General features: G+C 41.3%; 1 protein-coding gene across 5 annotated transcripts in view; it reads left to right on the top strand.

The window, feature by feature from the left end:
* ZMIZ1 (zinc finger MIZ-type containing 1) overlaps positions 1–14438 on the top strand; it is a 335118-nt gene that overhangs the window by 179306 nt on the left and 141374 nt on the right. The window lies entirely within an intron of this gene.

The raw sequence follows: 14438 nt of genomic DNA, 5'->3' as shown, positions 1-14438 counted from the left end.
TGTCAGTTAAACCACTAAGTTCATTTATACGTACTGCTGTTTTGCATATGCAGCTTGGATGGTTCTTCAGTGATGAAGGCTGGGGAAAGGGAGGAAGGTCAGGCTGCCCAGAATTTGTGTAGCACTCTTTGTTTTCTTTGATCTTGGAAGAAAGCTTGGGGTTTTTTGGTAGACCAGAAGCATGCTTGTGTCAGAGCTCAAAGGATGCCTGAAAGGAGATATCCTACTTGGGAATGCTTATGAATTCATGGTTCCCCCATTCTGTTTAAGGCCCAAATAAAAGAAGAGAGAAGAAAACCCTTGTTTTCAACTCATGATGTACTGTAGTTAACTAAGACAGTGGCTGAACACCAAAAATATATCTCAGAAAGCTTTTTTTTTTTTTGTGCGAGTGGCACTACTTGTAGTTTTGTTGGAGAGTAATGACTGATTTTTTTTTAAAAAAAATTGTTTTGTTGACTAAAGTAGCATCAAACTGCTGTTTGCATTTTCATAGTTCCAAAATCTTGTGTGTTGTCTTTGCTGTAGTGGAGAAAGAGACAGAAACTAATTGCCTGTTTGAAAGACACTCAACTCTCTGTCACAGGGTCATAAATTTCCAGCTTGAGGACATTTACCTTGTTCTTTGAGACAAGTCATTAGCTGGCAAATAGTAAAAAGTGTAATTTCCATTCACCCATTGAGAGCTGGACCACACAGTGCTCTGTGCATGTTGAGTTTGGGAGCAAAGCACTACCTTGCATGGCCATATAAATGTATCTTCACCTACTCTGGGGATTAACTGCAGGGTCAGATAATAATGTGTCTGCCTTTTCTTCTGGTCTCGTCTGTTACCCTCTTTTCCCAGACTGTGAACAAACAGTGCCGCAGTTCTCCTGAGCACACATGTGCTTTTGGGGTGGTTAACACAGCAGTGGTGTGGAAGGTGTGCTGCAACAGAGGGAGGAAAACCATCCTTCCTTGGAGCTCAGCATCTGCAAGTTTTGTAACCCTGCTGGCAGCCAGACTGAGAGCTGTCTGCCCCTCACTCCAGCCCCTGAGAAATGCTATAAATGGTAATCCATGTGCCTCTTTAACTAGATCAGGTTTCAGCACAGGGTCAGGACAGGCTTCTTTCTTCCCAGCTCTGTGGCTTGTGAGACACCCACAATATCCTTGCTGACTTCTGTTCCAGGATCAAGGTTGTGTTTTACCTTCATCTTTTTTAGTGCTTTAAAGCTACAAACCCAAAACTTGTACATGATCAGCTAGTTGGGAAATGAAGTGTGTGTTAAGAAGTGTTTCAGAATAGATGAAAGGGCAAACTGAAGAGGTGGCTGTGTATTTATGCTTAAAAAAACCCCAGACTTCTGTGGAAGGCTGGAACAGCTTGTGTGGTCTCTTTGTAGCCGATTCCCTTAGTATTTGTAAGTGTGTGTGCTTTAAAATCAAACATAGCTTTTTTGATGTACAGTGGAAAAAGCCAAAGTAACAGGCTTTCCTTAGCACATGCAATTAGTTTGTCATGACACAGGAGACTCTTCAGGGTACACTGGAGGAAGCTGGATGTTCAGGGCATAGGTTTTTTTCTTTAAGTCTTTTTCCATACAGACAAAACCACAAAATTACTTTTGTGCAGAGCAAGGGTCTGATGGCCCCTGAGAATTCCCTGCCATATTTGAGGCTGCAGTAATAATCTGTTTATCTGCTGAGGGCTCATGGCTCAGGTGGCTCTGGCACAATGTCCATGGAGCTGTGGGGCAGCAGGAGCAGGTTCAGGCGGGCGCAGAGCTGAATTTGAGAGCTTCCTTGCTGCCTGCTGCCCAGGCACAGCCTTCTGAAGGAGCCAGCTTGGCTCCTGCTGCATAGAAAATCCCAGTAAAAAATTGACTGGGTTTCTTAAAGCATTCTTCATAGGAGTCCAGAGGTGTGAGTTTAACCAGATGCTGCCCATTCCTTTTGTTAAGTGATAGTAGCAAATGCCAGGGAAAATCAGTGCGTTGGGTAACATCTCTCTACTCGTACTGTAATGGGTCTTCTTCAAAAACTTGGAGCTGTTCTAGGGACTTCTACCCTTTATGTCTCTGTTTGCTGTCAGTCAGTTTTGTGAGGTTTCTGTGTGTTTCTTCTGAAATTCTTGCAAAGAAGTAGATGAAAAGAAAAACCTTTCTAAATTGAAATTACAAGGAAGCCTCCCCTTTCAGAAAGGGTGTGTGATATCTTCCTGCTAGGCTGAGTACAGTTGTTAGGCTCTGTACCAAAGCTGTGTTGAAATGTTAGTAGCAGGTTAAGGAGAAGTGTGAAAAGGTTCTCTGGTGTCAAAAGTATTAGATCATGGTGGGAACAGAGCAGGTTGGTTCTGCTGCTTGTGTCATGCTACATCAGGGCACACTGAGCAGTATCATCAAATGGTGCTGATACACGTCACACAGCTGATTTCCAGAAACTGATTAGCATTTCTCCCCTCTTTCCTTCCAGAAGGCTTGCTGAATTGCTGCCTTGCAATGCTTTTTAGTGACTACCCAGCAATTCAGAGAGATAGGCTGAAAGTTGTAATTGCTGTGTGTTTGTGTTGATATTTTCTTGCTCAAAAAACAAGCAAGCCCATTTCTTTCATCACTCAGCAGCTAGGTTTTTGGTAGCTTACAATTCAGAGGAAAATAGAATTCTTTGTATATTTACATAACTCTTTTTAAGCGCTGAAGTGTTTGAACTAATTCTTCTGCTCTTCAGTGTTATTGTTGCAGACTCATGTAAATGCTAAGCAGTCCTAAACATGTCATTTTTAGTATACTTTGGACTGGTTGCCATGGGCTGGTATGAAATTACAGCTGAAAATATTTTAATAAAAGAAAAATGCTTCCCATTTTTTTCATTTGCATGTGCTTACAAAACTGCCCACAGTACTTTCATAAAAATTTCATTCTTGAAGAACTTGGAAAATTAGAAGTATTCTTATGAAGAGTGTATTTATTTAAAATATACTTTTTTGATATTCTATATAAACATTACAGAGTTTTAGTAGCCAAATGTGTAATAACAGGGCTAAAGGGTAAAAATACCTTATCCTTAAAAAGACATTTGATGGGGCTCAAGTGTTGCAGTTTCTTGGTTGAATGGTCCATCGATGTTGTGTTAGTAGCTACATTTCTTTTGTATCTTTTTTATTCTGAGGCCTATAGCCACAAGTTCTTTGTCTGCTTTTGTGCTCAGTCTGTTGGAATATTCCTCTGCTAGACTAAAGTATGTTTAGGGAAAACAGACAGCAGACCAGCTTTCCTGGCTCCTCTAGTCCATTTAGAGACTTGTCAGTCAACATTCCTGCTCATTAGATCCTGCATCCTGGTAGGGAAGCTGCAAGGGAAGGAGCAAAGAGGCAATTTGCTGGAAGCAGTATTGGCAGGGAGGGGGAAGAGAGCACCTTCTTGTTGTTTGCAGTATTTGGCTGGTTTTTTTATCTGACAGGATTCCAGTGGGTGGAATATAACCCATCATATTGTGAGGTGGATTGGTAAAGCTGTGGCAGCTTCACTTTGCTCATTCCCAGTTCTGCTGCTTTACTGTAGCACCTGTCCTTGAGGGTTGGGGTGTTATTACTCTTAATATTAGTTGTGTTAGTATCCTTAGTATTTTCATTTCAAAATGGAAAGTGCACATTTTAAACTCAGGTAGAAAACCTCCAGTACCCATAGCATTTAGTATAATTTTATTCTTTCCTGTGCAGCAAATTCATCTGGCCTGTTGTTTAAAATTGTCTTCTGATAAATAAGGATGAATATTTGAAAATTCTAGAAATCTGTAATTTAGTCCATGATGTCACCTTGGTGTCAGATGAGCATATCCTTTTTGTCAGCAGCTGGGTCAAGCTCCTCAGTGAAAGAGTGACACAGCTGGTGACATGTCTGACTTCTGTCCTGCCATTTCTGAATCTTCCTTCTTACATGTGCACTTGCTACTCAAGTTGCTGCTATTGTGTGCAACAGCAAATCCATAGAGGTATGGCTTAGAGTTTACACATAAGTTTTTTACTATTTGTAAAAGCAGGTGTTTTCAAATGAATTATAGTGACAAAGTAGTGTTAATGCCAAGAGCCTTCAGCTGTGCAGATCTCTGCCATCATCTCCTGAAGGAAAAGTCTAATCTCTGGTGGTGTTCACTCCTCCTTGCCCCTGTGCAGTAACACATTTTACATGGGCAGGTCACACAGCAAGTGCTGTGGGCAGTTTTGTAATTGAGGAACTGTCTGGGGAAGCATTTTTCCTTTTGATTTGCAAATATCTCAGTAATGCCTTGTTGGCTGGTAGGACCTGTGAGGATAGGTCATGTGAATTTTACATCTTCCACAGTTTGGGTAGTCATCATTTTAAGTAGTCACCTTGAGATTTTATCTCTGCATAGATTAAGAGATTAAAATAATAAAGATTAAATCAGTTGATTAAAAGTGCTATAAAAAGCTTAATAAGTAAGTAAATTACTCAAATGAGTCAAAAAAATTAATTGCAAAACAATGTCCAACAAATGTGCTGCTGTTCAACAGGATATACTGAAGACTAGTAGTTAGTTTTCAAAATCAGTGAATTTATTCTTCTGAAATTTAGAAAATTAAAAAATGTATCTATTTTAATTAAATTTTTGAAGTTGGTTCAGATATATCAGAGGAGTTGGTGCATTTTCCCCCTTGCCATCAACTCGCTTTATACTTTCAGGTGGCATTAGTTCTTTTTAAAGAATGCACTATTGACAATAATTTTCCAGTAAAAGGATGATGTAGTATTTAATGTCTTTAAAACACCTTAATAATAAAGTAAGAACTGCATGAAAGAAAACCATGATCCAAACTTTTCATAATGATAAATATGTGAAATTATGAAATGGTTCACAACACAGAAGTATTTATGTAGACACCCCACTTTGCTCGAGTCCTTCGCTTAATCTTCTACTAAAACACATTATGAAAGTAGATTTTTTTTTTAATCAAGAAAGCAGGTAAGCAAGTCTAAAACAAATAAACCCATTTTTATCAATAAAATCCATTACCAATTTATGTAAACATTACTGTAATAATGAAACATTATTCTAATAGTGCAGTGGTATTCTAACAGAAAGAGTATGGCCACTGCTTTGAGAAAATTAACTCCTTGATACGTTGAGATATTTAGGACTGAAACTACTGACTGAAAATCATGAGGGCATTTGAGAAGAAATGCCCTGTAACATTGCAATGCCTGTTGGAGTGGAAAGGCTGAAGAAGCCTCAGCATTTTTGCTATAGTCACATAGAGAGACATCTCATGCTAGCATGGTGTAATAGGGAGATACTAATGGAAAATGGGTTGTTTCACTTGCCAAGAAACCAAGTGAACTGGTTAGGCAACTGATTTCATAATTCTGTTGAGCTGTTAATTACAAATTTAAAGAGAGGCTGGAGCCTTGCATGACTGAGCATGGCCTTAGAGAAAGAGCAAATAGTTGTACCTTTGTCTTTTGACTTTCATCCCATAAAATCAGTTTGTGAGTGCTCAAGGAAAAATACTTCTGACCCCTCTGATTACATGGACTGTTTGTAAAGCCTCCTGTTCTGTTTCCACTGCTCTCAGCTGGTATCAGAGCAGTGCAGGTGCTGATGGTAGGGAAGGTACAAAGACTGCATCAACAATCAAGAGATGAACATAAAGACATACTGCCATTACTCTGCCCCATTTCCATCTTCAGATCTGATCACAGCCTCTCAAGTCACAGTTTCCTCCTGAGCAGGGGAGGGTGGGGTAGAACAGTAGGTTGTGACTAAAGAAGTTTAATTTGCTGAATGTTCTCTTACTTAACATAAAGGTTTATCAGAGTATATAATAAATATGGCTTCTGTGTATAGTTCTTGAGGATCAGATGTTAAATCCATTTCTTACACTTTAGCGAAACTAATGGACAAGCCAAGGTTGCCTTATCTTACCTTTGCTTCAGCACATGCATATAGGTGTGCAGTCATCCTCACAAAACTCATGTTATAGGAGATCCAGGCAGCAGAACAAGGCTGCTCAATTACCAGGCATTCACCTTTTCTGCAATCAGTACTGAATTATACACACACTTTATACTAAAAGTGTATAAGAGAAGCATCAAGAAAAATCTGCATTAATACAGATTTGGTCCCTTACAGTTCATAACAGAACAGCTTGGAGTTTTTTCAGTTCAGTGATGCTCAAATTTTTTATTTTTCTTTTTCTCATTTGTTTAGCATGCAATTTTGTACAGTATTTTTTTGATGTTAAAATCCAGTACAGAGGGTGCTGGTCATTGCTCAGTATTTGTTTTCTTTTGAAAAAGAAGCTGCAGTGGCCAAAGGGGGCAAAGGTGACTCTGTTTGCTCTATTTTTCATAAGTAGGAATGGCTAACATGGTCTTAATCTCTCTCTTAGTATATCTAGTGCCTCTCAAAATGTGAGTCTAATAAAATATTTAAAAAGCCTCCGATGGAATGAGCCATGCAAGTGCAAGATAATTCTATTAAATAGGGATCTCTCAATCTCACAAACACGAAACTGGGAGGGGAGATTATCTGAATGCAAAGTGCACAGCTTGAGCCTTTTAATTTTTTGCTAAATAAAACAATCTTTGATATTGAAAGGGACTGTAGAAAATTGATCTATACTCATATCCAGATAAACAAAAATCACACTCTAAAAAGACAGTGAAGAGCTCAATACTCCCCTCTGTCCTAATGAAAAAGGCCATTTGTTTTGAATATTGATTACAGATGAGTTTTTAATATGCAAGTATAACTGCTTGTGGATAGGGCAAGGTGTCCATAATCACTGTTGACAGTAAATGAAATAAAGATGAAGAAACCACCTATTTCAGGTCATTCAGGTCATTTCATTTTTTATGTTTAAAGTGTGTTCTTGGGTAGTGTTATCCTGTATTTCCATACCTGAGTTTTCTGGCAGCCAGAGGTGGATGGGGATCTGGAGTAGAGGCCTTTGCATAGGAGGGAAGACAGGCTCGTGGTTGGGCTCACTTACAGAGCTTGCTCAGGGTTTGGAGTAATAAAGGGTCTAGCAATGTACTACAGCAAATGGCTCTGGCTGATTTGCAGGTCTTATGGCACTGAGTGAGCCATCAAATTCAGGTCTGGCAGCAGTGTACCTGTGCACTGAGTAGCAGAGACCAGCTTTGTATCCCTGTGGTCATGCTCTGTCAAGGGTGTCTGACCAGGAATCCTATTTACAGTCCTAAGAGAGGTGATTCGTGTTCCTTTGGGAGCTGGATGCCCTTTGCCCCACACGCAGCACAGCAATTCTGCTCCCAGTTGTTGAAGTTGAAGGGCATGTGATCTCTGTCAGTTCTCTCTGCCCTTTCTCTGTCCAGCTCCCATTCTTCTCTACTCCCCTATTTGCCTTCCTTCAGCACATAAGTGCATTTTCATTACACATGACTGCAGACATGTCTGGATGAGCATTAAGGTGGACAAAAAATAGTCTGAATTGTGTGGCAGGGTCTGCCAAAGCACCTGGCCACCAAATCCCATCTCAAGGGTCAGAGTTGAGATACACCATACTCTTTTCTAACACCAGAGTTAGAAAAGTACTGTAGGCATGGAGTCAGCTCCATCACAAGTGAAGTGGATCAGCTCCTTCACCACATGTTACCAATTAGTTTAGCTCCAAAAGAATTATGGTTTCTGCATTTATAATTTTGAATATACTTACTTTTATAATATAAATTTTGATAGCTGCTCTTCCATTTTTTGTTATTAAATTCATAGAACTACAACCATATGAGAATTTTAATTTCCATTGCTATCAAAAAAGGCTTGAAAACCTGAATGCTTGCAGCTGAAAATAGCAGGCAGGTCACATGAACCTCACAGTTGTACACAGGCATTTTAGATGTATACAAAATTTATGTCATGCAGAGAGTCTGGCCTCATTGTTTAGAAGAGATAAGCTTTGTACTGGGTTTTACATACATTAAAATCTGGACCTGTTGGAAAGTTTTGAGAGCATACAGATGAACCTGTTATCTAAACTTGGCTGAAGTCTCAGGATTACCTCAAGAGTAAATATGTACAGTATCAGAACACTAAAAATCCATGTTTCCTTTTGGCACCTTTCTGTGTATGCATTAAGGTGTATGTAGAATAATGAGGAATATTAATAAAAAATATTCATCTGTCTTGAAATAATTGTAAGTAGCGTTTTTTTTTTTTCAAGGAGGGTGTTGTGAGGCAGGAGTATTTATGCTGTGAACTTAACTGTGTCATCCTCTTACATTGATGACACAGCTCCACCTTTGGGAGAAGTTTCATGATGCGTTTAATTCAAAGGTGCTGCTGAGAGCAGAGTCCTGGTACCTTCCCAGCCCTACCTTTTGTTTGCTGACACTTTATTTGAGTCAGGTCTAGTGATTGTGTGGCCACATAAGGGATCTCACTGTGAGTGATGACTGAAAGTCTGCATTTGGGAGGTTAGCTCACAGTTAGATCACAGCAAGCGTGGTCTGAGGCACTGAAAGGGCTGGAAGTACATGTTTAGGCAAGGAAGCTCACAGGGACAACCTACCATAAGACTAAGCATTAGCAACAAAATGTGTCCTGGGATTTAGGTCAGCCTCAGACTGGTGTTGGTATGCACAACAATGTGCTGTAACACGTGCCCATTCCCATGGGCTCCTGAAGGGTCTCCCCTGCAGTGGCTCCCAGTGCCGCTGCCTCCCCTGCAGTGGCTCACAGAGCTGCTGTCTCCCCTGCAGTGGCTCACAGTGCTGCTGTCTCCCCTGCAGTGGCTCACAGTGCCGCTGCCTCCCCTGCAGTGGCTCACAGAGCTGCTGTCTCCCCTGCAGTGGCTCACAGAGCTGCTGTCTCCCCTGCAGTGGCTCACAGTGCTGCTGTCTCCCCTGCAGTGGCTCACAGTGCCGCTGTCTCCCCTGCAGTGGCTCACAGTGCTGCTGTCTCCCCTGCAGTGGCTCACAGAGCCGCTGTCTCCCCTGCAGTGGCTCACAGTAGTGCTGTCTCCCCTGCAATGGCTCACAGAGCCGCTGTCTCCCCTGCAGTGGCTCACAGTAGTGCTGTCTCCCCTGCAGTGGCTCACAGAGCCGCTGTCTCCCCTGCAGTGGCTCACAGTAGTGCTGTCTCCCCTGCAATGGCTCACAGAGCCGCTGTCTCCCCTGCAGTGGCTCACAGTAGTGCTGTCTCCCCTGCAGTGGCTCACAGTGCTGCTGTCTCCCCTGCAGTGGCTCACAGAGCCGCTGTCTCCCCTGTAGTGGCTCACAGTAGTGCTGTCTCCCCTGCAGTGGCTCACAGAGCCGCTGTCTCCCCTGCAGTGGCTCACAGAGCCGCTGTCTCCCCTGCAGTGGCTCACAGTAGTGCTGTCTCCCCTGCAGTGGCTCACAGAGCTGCTGTCTCCCCTGCAGTGGCTCACAGTAGTGCTGTCTCCCCTGCAGCGGCTCACAGAGCTGCTGTCTCCCCTGCAGCGGCTCACAGTAGTGCTGTCTCCCCTGAAATGGCTCACAGTGCTGCTGTCTCCCCTGCAGTGGCTCACAGTAGTGCTGTCTCCCCTGCAGTGGCTCACAGTGCCGCTGTCTCCCCTGCAGTGGCTCACAGTGCTGCTGTCTCCCCTGCAGTGGCTCACAGTGCTGCTGTCTCCCCTGCAGTGGCTCACAGAGCTGCTGTCTCCCCTGCTGGTGCTGAGGTTCAGGGACCTGCCCTGCCTGCCATCCTGGAGGGCCAGTGCAGCTCAAATTGTTAGTGTAGAGTGGGGCTAATTTGCCATGCAGGCAGGCATGTGTCCTCTGGTGCTGTTGGGGGGAGCAGGCAGGAGAAGGTAGAGGGAGACAGGAGCCTTCTAGGGCTGGCAGCCCCCAGTGCCTGCGGAACAGCAGCCCAGACATTGTCCTGCAGGAGAGCAGCTGCCTCCTGGATTCACTCTCCCCAGCTGGTGGACCAGAACGTTTGCCATGCAGCCTTGCCACACGGTGTGCAGGAAGGGGTTAATTTCAGAGCAAAGAAAAGATTACCTACATCTCTCTGTTTTCTTTTTCTGTGCACTGAAAAGCTCTCTGTGTTGCCAGTGTTTTGTGTCGCTGATGTAAAATTCCCAGACTCGTTGATTAGTGAAGCTAGACAGTAGACAGGGTCCAAGAAGTGGCTAACCATGTGAGAAATTCAGTGACTGTAGGCTACTGTTAATTAACCTAGAATCTACAACATGGCATAATGTCTGTGTGATAAGTTATATTATCTTCAGCAGTTCAATTAAATCAAGGAGTGAGACACAGAGCAGACGTAACTCGGCAAAACAAACAGACAACTTGAGTCAGCCTTCATAATTTGCTGCGACATCACGTAAATAAATGCAATCACTTGTTTAGCATAGTTAAGCAGTTTGCTGCTCAAAAACTTATTTGCGTGACATCTCATTTTGAATAGGTTAAGTTGCAGCAAATCAGGTCTCTGCCTTCAGTCTGATGTATTCCACAGAAAAGAGGAAAAAAGCCTCCACTGGAGATGTAATTTGTAAATTGAAATTCATCATTTGTTTTCTATAGCAGCAAACAGGAACATATGGATTTCATGTTTAAATTATTCACTTTCCATACCATTATCACGTTATCATTTTTTGATGTGAGATAATATTAAACCTCTGTAATTGTTCTTAATTTTGACTGATGTTCTTGCATTGCTTACTAGACAGTTCTGTCTGAGGTACACAAGTGTACAAAAGGCTTGCAGACTTCTGTATTTAGGGAAGTTAAGGCCATCGTCATTGCCTTGTTTCAGTGTGGGTAATTTGTTCCAGTCTCCAAAACCATATTGAATCTTGGGTTGCAGGAAGTGGTTTTCACCCACTTTGGTGTTGGTGAGATGACTGAGAGTACTCAATTGTGCTTTAGTATCCTTTTAAAGAATAAGATCTTTATTATATACAACTTTTTAACTCATAAGGACCTAAATTCACATGTGGAATTAAGCTTCTATTTTTGTGCCCATTGCAGAGTTTTTATTGTATATCAGGACTTCCTTATCACTGTTTGATTGGAAGGAAGTAACAATTTCAAGGGATGGCTGTATTTTGAAATGTTGGGACCAAAAATTGCCCTATGTCATCTGTTGTATGTAACTCTAAATGTGATCGTTGTTGCCCTTGCTCCAGGAGACGACAGAACAGTAAACCATGGAGTGGGCACACAGACATTTGCAGTGGAACCTGGTGAATTTCAGTCCTACTGTATCTGCATCCTCTGCCTGTATGTCCACACAAATTTACAAAGATGGGCTGTTCTTAGATAAATAGATGTTTAAGCCAGAGGTGGTCACGAGCAGCAATTGATGTTCCCATCTTCCCTGGAATCCGGCTCAAATGTTAGGAGTCCTCAGAAAAAGAGCTTTGCTGGTACAGTTCACTCTTCTTGGAGATAGTAAAATGGATAGCAAAGTCTTTTGCTGTGCTCTCTATTCCCCTACACCAGACTGTTGAGTAGCTACAAAGAACAAGCAATTCCTTCCAAGATCAAATACAGCTCTGAGACTCAGCCTCTCTCTTCAGAGCATCACCTGGTGATCCCTGCAATAATGATATGCTCACATGCATCAAGTATTTCTATGATTTTTGTTCCATTCAGGCTAATGGAATAATATTACATTTGAGGTGTTAAAAATGATTAGACTGAAAATCTTCTAAATTTTTTCAATTGCAGAAATTGTCATGTTTTGCTAATAGTCTTCTGAAAAGCAAATGATACTGAAAGCAATCTGGTAAATAACTGCTTAATTCAGTTCATTGGCTTTGTTCATTTTTGCTTCAGATTTTATTCGTATGAATCCTGTCCACTTGCTAAAAACATCATTGCTTGCAGGCATGATGCTGTTAGGTGGCCCTTCACTAGCAGCTTTGAAGATGCACCAACATGTGTTGTAACCAGATCTGATTCATTGTCACTTTTTTCTAAACCAGCTACTAATGAGGTGGATTTTTTTCCCCTTGTTTACAAGAAGCACAGTTTCAGACGAGACTCTTCAGACACATGCCTTCTTTCGTCAAAATGCTGCCAATAATTTCAGTTGAAGAGGATAGAGCTATGCATGTAAAATGCTTCACAACAAAGCTGATGGATGGATCTGGCATAAGCTTTGTTTTGTACTTCTGATCTTGGATTGAGAACTGAGAATATCTCTTTATTTCCTGCTTGATGAACATGGTAGATGTAATATTCTTCTCAGGCAGGCTTTTTGTTGTGAGAATGTGAGTGACATTGGGGCTTCTTGCTCCACACACAGTGTTTAAGTTGTCAAAAAATAAAAATCACTGTAGGCATTTGGAGTGTTTCCTTATGTAACTGAGGGAAGGAATTGTACCTGCCTTCATGCTTTGGTTCATGCTGGATCTTCTGTTTGTTTTCCACAAAAATAGCCTTGGCCTTTGAATGCGAAAAACTGGAGGAGAACCTGAATTTAAAATTTTTAGAAAGTCAGAAAGCTGTGAGAAATATGTCCCAGACAGAACTGTGTGTGACATTACAAGAAGTGTCCTCCTGGGACCAGGTTTTATTCTCATCCCATAAACTACTCAAATCCACTCCACAGAGGCAGGACCCACTGGTATTCTGACTTTTCCTGTGTTTTGTTTGGGGCTTTTTAGTCTATGATGGAACTAATATAATTGCTTACCTTGCTTAGTGATTTTCTAAACAAGTTTCAGTTAGGCAGTTGCATTTAAGAAGTCAGGATTTCAGTGTTCCCTGTGTATTTAAGTGGGTTCTGATAGTGTCCCTCAGGAGTCAGTACTGATGTAGTGAAATACCACGCTGGAGGGTTACAGAACAAACAGTTAAAACCAAGTCATTGAGATCACCCCTGCTTTGGCACAGGCAAGTAGAAGGAGCCTTTTCTTCCATAGCAAAGTGCAAGTTTAATACATGTTGAAACTTTCATCTAGGGAAAAAAAAAGTATGACTTTTCAGTGATGTTACGGTAAGTAGAAATTACCCTTGTGTGGTGCTAAATTGAAAATTAAGCATTTGGATAAGGGTGTGCCGTGTTTTTTATCTGTTAGCCTTTGTCTATTAAAATTGTTCTCATTCAGGTATAGTGTGTGCTTCTCAATGGGGAAATTTAATTGTAAGCTTTAGTAGAAGATGTCTGTAGCTGGCAAGCAGCAACACTGATGAGAATAAATATTATGTAGTTCTTACTTAGGGCTATTGATTAGGGGATCTCAATTCATTTCCTTTCCCACAAGGAGGGAAGAGTTACTAAATTGTTTCACATACAGAATTACAGAAATAGGTTTCAGTGAATTTTTCCCTGTGTTGTTTCTGTGGTTTTGGTTTGGGTTATTTTTTCCTCCTGAGAGATGTGTGACCTAAGTCCTATCAGTACAGTAGGCATTCAGTATGGTGCAATTTGTTCACCAGCTCATGTGCCTCTCTTGCCTTCTGGAAATAGTGTATTTGATATTAGCAGAGCTTACACGTGCTGTTGTAGAGGGGTTTGAAGCAACTTCTGTTTCCTCTGCAGATCAAAGCAGCCTGTGGAAGGAGCAGTATTCACCGAGAGATTTGGTGTCAGGCAGTCACTTCTCTGGCAGTTTAAGTGAGAGTTCAAAAAAGATTCCTTTTCCCTTTTACTTGGAAGATTCATAACCCAAACTGCTGGCTCTGTTCATGGGATTTTTTTACACAAAGCCTTACAATATGGCTTCTTACATATACTTACTTGGATTCTTGCCTTTAATTTGTATACACATTTGTTTGACTCCTCCACCAATAATTACACGATCAGTCAGAGTTGTAATTCTGAAATGCAGCCTAGGTAAAACTCCCACTGGTTGGTAGTGTGAGCTGTACCCCTGTTGGTAGAGCAGAGGTAGAAACCCACTTTGTGCAATGCCTGTCTGCTTTTTCTAATTCTGCTATTGTTTTAAAAATCTATGCCCTGCATGTCAGTCATCTCTTGTAAAAGCAGGGCTTCTGACCAAGAGCATTGATTGAATAAGAATTATCTAATGTAATGTGATCTAAAAGCTCACAGACTGGGAACTCCTGAAAACCTGGCATGGGAGGAATTTTTTTTCCCCTTCATTTGTCATGAAGTTAATATATGCAGCTACTCAGGCATGAGAAGATAAAGGGAGAAAAAATAGGTTGTGAACATTATAGTTCATCCAGATGCTTAGAAATAAGCAGTCATGTTTTTCCAAATTATGCAACTGATTTAAAAGTAATGATATATTTTAAAAATTAAGCCCCTGAGATTTTTGCCTCCTGGATAAAATACTCATAATTTTCATATTTTTCTCAGCAATTCCAAGAATTATAAAACAGCTACTTAAAAAGACCCAGCAATTCCTAAATACTCTCTTTTCTTGTTGTTTCTGGAGTTTTTACGGAAACATCTACCATCACCAGAACTGGAGAATTTAGTAGCAATATTACTGATGTAAATTGAATTCCTTCTTTCCTGTGCCATCC

This window comes from Lonchura striata, chromosome 7, assembly GCF_046129695.1.
Source record: "Lonchura striata isolate bLonStr1 chromosome 7, bLonStr1.mat, whole genome shotgun sequence".
Lineage (NCBI taxonomy): Eukaryota > Metazoa > Chordata > Aves > Passeriformes > Estrildidae > Lonchura > Lonchura striata.
The sequence above is the reverse complement of the archived record's forward strand: the minus strand, read 5'-3'. Positions and strand labels throughout refer to the sequence as shown.